This window comes from Xiphophorus couchianus, chromosome 16 (assembly GCF_001444195.1).
Source record: "Xiphophorus couchianus chromosome 16, X_couchianus-1.0, whole genome shotgun sequence".
Taxonomy (NCBI): Eukaryota; Metazoa; Chordata; class Actinopteri; order Cyprinodontiformes; family Poeciliidae; genus Xiphophorus; species Xiphophorus couchianus.
The window spans coordinates 7903123-7910456 of NC_040243.1; the positions used below are offsets into that span (position 1 = coordinate 7903123).

Consider the following 7334-nt stretch of genomic DNA (forward strand, 5'->3'; position numbering starts at 1 on the left):
TCATGGCACCACGATGTTCCTGTTAGATGAAAAGCAGTCTTTGTGGCACATGGAAGCTGCTTCATTCATCGAGCATCTGTCATCTTCAATGGCTGATGGTTTAAAATGTTTCTAATTGGTATGAAACTACAAACTGCTTAATCATGCTGCATTACCAATCAGTGATCTAATCAGTTGATTTTTTTTTACACTGTCACTGCTCTTAAGAGATGTCTGCAAAACAAACTGGAAAGTGGCTTTGGTGCGAACAAACTTTATTTTAGGACCAATTAGTTTTGTGTTGTTTATACTTTTACTGATAAAGAGTATGTTTTTCTGTATGTCCATTAAATACAACTTGATCATTAAATCTGAGTTGAAAATGTAGCGGAAAGCATGTTTATTGTTCTGAAGATGTCCTTAAACTCTAATCTATATTGGACTATGAAATACTATCTTCTCTCAATTTCTTCAGTTTTGCCAAACCAACAGCATATGCTTTGTACATTCAAGCCTAGTGATGCACTTCACACTCATTCTGTTGAATTTAATTCATGGAAGCCTTTGGGGTTTTCTTCTAGGTTCAGTTTGATTGAGCAGGCAAAATGTGTTGCTTTTCAAGCTCAAGTGTGCTCAAGAAAAGCATCACGACCGCATAGAAAAAAGACCCTCTGTCCTTGCAAGTATAGCTGATGAAAATTTATGCAGAGCATCCTATCTAAGATGTTCATCCTTTTCCATCATAAAGCTGCGGTAAAGACTGAGTGCCTCTGTAATCCATACCATTCACTCTGTTGTTTCTGAATAATCTGAATTTCTCATATGATCTCTGTTTCAGTCCAAGAAGCCTTTTAAAGAAGTCACATGATGACTTTTGTAAAAAGAAAAAATTAGATACCCAAGTAAAACAGTAATGGCAGTTTGTAATGTAATTTATAACTATCCATACTCTGATTCACAAGGTATTGTGACAGGACTGAAGACTAGTGTTTAAAAGACTTGCCAGTAGTCAAAACTGCACTCAAAAGCTGTCATGTTGGGATCTAGAATGTGTGAGGCCTGTAGAATAATTTCAGTTCAACAAATGTGGAAACAAAAACATATTTAATTGTTTTAGAAATGTGAAGCTATGAAACACTGTGGTATGATTTAGCTAAAAAAAAAAAGTATTTAGCCATAAATAAAACACAGATTTAAAAAAAAGTGTCCTCTAACGCAGTGTTTATGCATATCTGTTTCAACTATGTGTTTGTTTTATGCCAAATACATGCAGCAAATAGCATGGACCATGGAGCCACAAAGCACTGCATTTATGTGTGGTTTCCGTTTCTAATAATCTAAAGACTATTCTCTGGTAAGATTTTTTTTATGCTCATCTTTTAGGTTTCTCAGTTGTCTCATTTACTATTATACTCACAGCGCGTATAAAAGTGAGATGCCATAAAACACAACTCTTTCTTCTATGTTTATTAACACATGCATAATCTGCAGCTAGAAAAGTCATTCAGTGATAGTGATTATCCCCTAACACTTGAAACAGCGTTCCTAAACTAGGTTTTGACAGGACTTTCACAGGCCAGCTGTATTGGGCTGTTATCTAAAGGATATTCATCAAGCGATGCAGGTGCCTGAAGATACACTGCTATGCAACCCAGCAACTAATTATTCTGCAAAAAGATAGCAAATAAGAGCCAGAGCAGCGTTCAATATGCCTCATTCTGCCATTTCATGATGCTTGTTTACTAAAGGGTTTTGTGCATCATAAGGCAACCAGCAGGTGGCTGAGGAAACTACACGAACGTTTCTGGCATTCTGCGGTGGATTCATTTTTGTTCACTTCCAAATGAATGATGACTGATTCACATCCCAGAGTGAATCTGCACATTCCAACATTTCCCCCCTCATTTCATCGGTCTTACAGTCTGCTGAACATTTTTTTCCCTCAAGTGCACAATACATATTGTCTTAGGTGATCAGTTTTTAAAATATAAACTCCTCTGCTACATTACTGTACTTTCTTTAAAAAGAAATAAGGAACAAGTTTGCAGGTAAATAAATGGAAATTTTAAGAGATAATAGCTGCATCTGCCATGTTTCCTTTCTCTTGAGACAAGCTTTGAATTTATTGTGATACTTCTGCCACTTTCAATCAACAGCTCCGGGTAAATTTATATACATATTTTCCCTAAATAGGCTTAAATCCCAGGTCTGAAATTACTCTTTGCAGATACTCATAAGGTGGTGATTCAAGATGGAGTTTGTTAATGTTTTTCTAAGAGTTGAAGGAGATATAATCTCAGGAACAGCACATCTTTGTTTTGCATTGTCTAAAGGAAAATGTGCCTGAGGGTGGTTGCATTTGAAAGGTAGTCTTTTTTTTTGTCTTTTCAGCCTTATCTGTTCATTACAGCCTTCGTTAAACATTGGAAATCCTCAGCAAATAGTTCCTCTATACAGAGCACTAAATTACTTTCCTTAACACTTCCGTTTAATACCAATCGTCCCAAGGCAGAACTCAGAGGGCGTTTCTGGTGGGCCTGTCCTTTACCACAAGCATCTCTAAACAGATGGTCCAACAGGAATCTCTGCACTAAAGCAGGTGAGAGATTACTATTCAAATCACAATTTTTCACATGATAGTTTTCCCCCTTATTATATGTTCAGATATTGTCTGTATTATTACTTAGATCAGAGGCTTCCAAAGGGTGGCCCAGGGACCATTTGTTGACCTTGTAGTGATTTTGTGAGGCCTTCAACTGCAGTTTAAGAGTGACACTAATTTGGTCTGTCCAGAACAGGTGGCGAATGCAGATGGAGGCTTTTTTTAAATCAGGTTGAAAATTACCGACATAATTTTCCTACAGTGGAATTAATAAGTACAAGACAAAGTACTCATCGTTTTATAACCAAGCTCTTATAATAGGAAAAAAACACGTATATCCAAAGACTTTTACTGAAAAGCCAACTTTGCTGCAACCAAATCAGCCTTTTTCCAATTTTTTAAACTTGACTAAATACATTGTGTTTTGAAAGAAAGTGATCTAAATCCTGCTCTTAAAACTGAAAATAAACCTGTTCAATCGAACCCAGACAAATTTTGGCATTTTGGATCTACGATGGATAACATCCCTTTCCTACAAAACAACAACAAAATCTGACTTCCTTATTTGCTTTTAGTTTTCCTATATATTTTGTTATTGAGTACTTTTGACTCAACAATTTTGGCCACAGGACAGAAAGCGTGGACGTCCCTGATTTGGATAGGAATTAGTTGAGAGGACTCAAGTGAAAAACCTGATAGGAAGGATGGAAATCTGCAGTATAAAATTTGAAAGCAAAGGATGTGGAAAACAGGCTTTTTCAAAGCTGACATTTTATAATACGACCCCAAAAAACATTTAGCCGGTGGTTCTTATCAAACTCATTTCTGTCTTCTTTGCACTGTGCTCACTCATATCTTGTGTGTCCTCAAAATAGCAAGCATCTCACTCATTACTGATACCAGTGAGGTAAGATTAAAAGGAACAGTAACTGATTATATGTTTGCATTGCTTCCAGTGAAGTGTGGTACACTATAAAACCACTATGATTTCTGCACATAAAGGGCTAACTCTGTCAAAAGCAATGAAAACTAACAATTCTTAGATTAGACTTTTAGAGGCTGATGGATTGATTAACAGCTGCTGTCAAAACACACAGCATGAATTGTGGCACCATTTTTAAAAGTCTTTATATGAAAACGATGTATGTGTGAAGAAACGCTGTTGGTCATCCATTTCAGATGATTGGACATCACAGTACTGTATGGCAAATTGGTACATTTAGTTACCAAATATTTACTCCATAATCGTGCTTAAAATATTTTGACATCATTATTTCTGATTTTGTCTGTTGGGTTCCTTTGTCATCACGATGCTGGATGTTCACTAATGTTTTCTGATATACAGCAGTTCCAAGGCCTTCAGAGAGTAGCTGTATTTATTAAGCGATTGAATTTGACACATTCCGACTATCGTTATTAGCTAGGTACATTCTGAAGGCAAGTGTTTGAAATGTTTTTTTTATTTAGAGATAAAGGGAGGTTAATTAAACTGCTGGCTTCACTTTCGAGAATTTAATTTTTAAAACATTTAGAACACATATTTTATCTTTCTGTTCATGAGTTGGTCAAGCACATAAAATCCTAAAATAATGCATTGAAGTTTGTGGTTGTAATACAGAAAAATGTTACAGGGGATCATGCAACCACTATATGCTCTTAGGCTTCAGTGAAATGTTGCGTCTTTTATTCATTTTCCGCCAAATAAACAGTTTGTCCCTTTCATTCGCTTTCCTCCTGTGGCTAATTCTATGATCCGTCCTTTCATCATAAACCAAGAAGCTTTGCCTCATTATTCCTTTTAACAAAACAGCTGAGAGTCACATGTGACACTTGCAACTGAGGTGGCAGAACTGCTCTTGTAAAATGGCACACAGTATTCACAGCACAATAAGTATTAATGGTTGTCAAGAACTGTGCCACTGAATTAGACCATGCTGTTGTACCATATGTTTCACAGCTTTGTCTACAAACCCTGCTTGGTCCCTTTGATTACAGTTTTGCACACTGCTAACCAAACAACCAGTGCTCCATTGATTTATTTAGCCCCTTCTAACTTTTTTATAATATTACTCTAGTTTTATAAATTGATCAACGGATTAAAAATGTTTATATCAGCTTTATTGGGCAAAGTATATAGTGTAAGATCAGAACTGACAAGATAGGAGAACAAAATATGCATACATGAATAAAACTTTTTGTATCGGCACAGCACTTTTAATGCATACGTTTAACTTACAAAACCAGATTTTATGCCGAAAACTGTCAACTTTAATTCTATCTGGATTCATCAATACACGTGAAGATTTGTGGAAAACTGTAATGCACAATGCCATTTCCATTTAGAAAGGTTAGTCATATTTCTAAAACCACTGTCCCCCCCCAGGATATCGGTCTCCCTCAAATAGCAATTTATCGAACAGGGCAGCCTCGTCTTTTCTGCTTCTCATGGTCATGAGCCTCTGTAATTCTCTCTCAGTATCCTCAGCACGATCTCGTTCTCTCTCCTCCACAAAGAGCCGAGCCAAGGCAGCTTGCATACAAAACAGCTGACTCAATCATCCAGCTGTATAATCAAGATAAGGGAGACGGGGACAGAAAAAGGGAGATGTGGAAGGCAAATGCAGGAGACATCTTTAGCAGCAACAGCAAAACGGAAATGTTTTGGAACTGTCACAACTCCCACCATCAAAAGTTGGAAGATTCACTTGGCTGGTAAATCCTAATATGGGTGTATCCTTTGCAAAAATAATTAAAAAAAATATTGGAAGAAGATTAACACTGACAACAGCTTAGAATGAGCTTAGAATCTTTAAAGGAAGTCTAGCTTTTTTTAATACCACTAATAGATATCACTTAGAATTAGTTAAGGAAAAAATATATAAAAGAAGATTACACCTTTTTTATTATTTTGTGTAACCTGTCATTACAGTGAACCTGGCGTTATAGACCCCACTGATGCCCCTCTCAATCTCACCAGTAATTCTTTATTTGTAGAAAAGACTGTCCAGCAGGCTCAACATCGATGAGATTAATTCTGTACTGACTTACAAAAAGAGAAATCACTCCATATGAAGACTTCCACTGCTAAAATTAAGCGACACGTCCAGGATACAACAATGAGTGTGCTTTCTTCAGACAGATGGCACACATGCAGCAAAATCCTCAGCTAATCTGAATGAGACTGCACAAGGCAACTCTGAGAACAGGGCACCAATAGTGCATAGCATTGCATGAAATATTTTGATCGCTTAAAACGACTCTGTTAAAGTTGCCTCAGTTTGTATTCCTTGACTTTTCTTGACGGTGTCAAAAGTAAGTGCAGATTTGTGATGCAGGCTCTCATTTTGTATGCGTTGTTAGGATATGCGAGGGCCCAGGAACATAGCAGTATTTATGTCTTAAATAAATATTTAAGAAAACAAAGTTCTGAAAACAGCTCCCATTATCTGATATTTGTTTATTTCTATAAATCTAATAAATAAAGTTAGTAAAGTAAATCAAATAGAGCGATCTGGAGCTGGCCATGGTGCTGAAGCGGCTGAAGCATGAGGTTTACAGCTTCCAAGTACCCGATATGCTTTAAACGGACTTGAAAAACAAATACAAATCTTATGCTCAAAGTAAATAACAATTTCGGGTGACAAAAATTGAAACTAAATGTCGATGGTTCGACAGGCGCGACAAATTGCTCTACGTGCCTTGTTTCCATCCATCTGATGTCAGGGCGCATGAGCTCTCACTGAAACTAGTGCAAAATGCACCGGCTTGCGCAGACTGGTGCGCAAGTTGAACTATTAATTTTTAAGAGGTAAGCATTACTAACTTGTTCCACACACTGACACAACTGCCAAAGCACTTCAGCCGCGTTATTATTCAAATCACAACATGGGGCTTGGAGATTTACCGCTAGCAACATGTGAATGCAAAGCATAGAAGCAGATCATAATAAATGCTCTTCAAAGTCTGCAACGTTAAAGTTGGGTAAAAGAAAAAAAAAACATTCAGCTTACCTGCTGAGTGATAGCAGAGCAGGAACCTTCGTCCCGATACTAAGCGGAGGGCTTACTGTATCTCACCACGAGCACAGCACATTTTCAAACAGAACTGAGTCGTTTACGGCGTTGAAAATTAAAAGCAACGATTTAAAGTAAAATTAATAATCGGAATTAAAAAAAAAAAAGATCCAGATTTGCTGCTGTCGGTTTGAGGACGGCTCAGCAGCAACTGCCTGCCTGAAGCGAGACTAGGAGATCCATTAAGCGGAGACTGATTTAATTCAGCACTGAGCTCCTCTCGTCGCTCGCCTTCATGTTATTCTGAAGAGACCCAGAGCCCTGCCTGGGTCTTTCTATTACACCGAGAGCTGACACCGGCGTTTAACCACTGTCACGGGGAGGCGTGTAGGTAGGCAGATATTACAGTATCAGTTGGGGAAACATCGAGGAATAGGTGCGAGGGGAGGGGAGCGCATGTTGATCCTCCAGACTGGCAGAGGCAAAGTTTAAATCTCATAATAAGATTGTTTGTCACCGCGAGGCTATAAATGGTTGCTGGTTGAAGACGGGTGCCGGGAGGGTTATAGCAGCAGCCCCTGTTGACATCGTGAAAAAAAAAAAACGCTTCAGAAACTTTCCTTTGATTAAAAAAAAAAAAAGAAAGAAAGAAAGAGCATTTTCAAGTCACAAGGGAAAAAGACAGTTATGCCTCATTGATTTTTAGCTCCAATAACTTACTGTTATCAATGAACAAACTT

General features: G+C 37.6%; 1 protein-coding gene across 2 annotated transcripts in view; it reads right to left on the reverse strand.

The window, feature by feature from the left end:
• The window catches only part of elfn1a (extracellular leucine-rich repeat and fibronectin type III domain containing 1a), a 77337-nt gene extending 70207 nt beyond the window's left edge, over positions 1–7130 (reverse strand). For both annotated transcript variants that reach the window (XM_028043113.1, XM_028043112.1), the window contains exon 1: positions 6592–7130. The gene's annotated coding sequence lies outside the window, so the exon portion shown is untranslated. The remainder of the gene's footprint in view (positions 1–6591) is intronic.
• Positions 7131–7334: the final 204 nt, after the last annotated feature.